At 43.0% G+C, this 1,095-nt stretch overlaps 1 protein-coding gene across 1 annotated transcript in view; it reads left to right on the top strand.

Annotated features, from left to right (window-relative positions):
- Positions 1-336: 336 nt before the first annotated feature.
- Positions 337-1,095, top strand: part of LOC119592537 (60S ribosomal protein L11-2-like) — a 6,311-nt gene continuing 5,552 nt past the window's right edge. Inside the window, exon 1 of the mRNA XM_037941401.1 lies at positions 337-368. The gene's annotated coding sequence lies outside the window, so the exon portion shown is untranslated. The remainder of the gene's footprint in view (positions 369-1,095) is intronic.

Here is a 1,095-nt window from a genome sequence, read left to right as displayed (position 1 = left end):
ATGAATATGAGTCTATTTTACAGTAATTTTCACTAAGCAGTAAATTAAATTCTAGTCACACACTGTTTTTTTTTTCTTATTTTTTGATAGCTAGAAGAAAATTCAAATTCCGCGGCAAGGCCCACTCTCGTCATGGAACATATGAAACGCAAACAAAATCACTTTTTATTTTTAATTCTCCTCATTGCTTATCGATGAAAACATAAATAATCTAGTTGCCCTTAAAGTGAATTATAAATTAATCTCATCAGAAGAAAATACCTAAAGTATCTAAATAAGTGGAAATAGCCGTAGATAATACGTTTTGTCAGCGTTGTTGGGCCATCACGTTCTCCATCTTTCTCTTTCGCTGTTGTGTTCCGACACAGGTTGGTTGTCAGAAGTGGCTCTCGTTATTTTTTCGTAGACTTTTTACCCTCTGAGAAATTATAATTGTGAAAAACGGCTTAAAGGTAAGCAATTGGGGTTTCTTGTTTATGTGATCGAGTGCCAGAAAGCGTTCTCACGCTGAGAGAACGACCAAAACTGTGGAAAACAAGTGCCGCCCCGGATCCACGTGCAGAGCTTGAGCATGAGGCTGCAAAGACTTGCAAAAAAGCTTCCTCTGTACACGTTACTAAAAGTCAATCCCATGTTAAAGTTTCATCCCAACCCTCTTTACTTGCACCGCTTAATGCTGCCGGTCCATGTTCCCCTCGCAGCCACGGCAAGATAGAGCCCAAAAGAGAAATGCTGCGCCGGAACTCCTGCTGCCACTCGTCCAGACTTGTCACGAGCAGCGGGGCCAGGGCGCGTTCGGGACCGCGGAGGCCTTCGTGCCCACACCGCAACCAGCTCGAGAGGGAAAATATTCGCTGTCTTATCACCCCGGTGTCGGGCGAATTGAGTTATTGGTATGGGTGCGCTTACTCGAGTTTTTACTCTTGATAAAAGGCATCGGTCTAAAACCTTTCTTTGTATCTCATCTCAGCAGATGAGTAATAATGGAGGTAATCTCCTTCTTTTCTGATATTCAATGATCAGGCGGGTGTTGGTCGTGCTTTTGTGTTGCCGAGGATTTCTTTTGCTTATAGTTTGGCTCTAGTTTGCCTGGTT

The sequence above is a fragment of the Penaeus monodon genome, chromosome 30 (genome assembly GCF_015228065.2).
Source record: "Penaeus monodon isolate SGIC_2016 chromosome 30, NSTDA_Pmon_1, whole genome shotgun sequence".
NCBI lineage: Eukaryota > Metazoa > Arthropoda > Malacostraca > Decapoda > Penaeidae > Penaeus > Penaeus monodon.
This window is presented reverse-complemented; position numbering and strand designations above follow the sequence as displayed.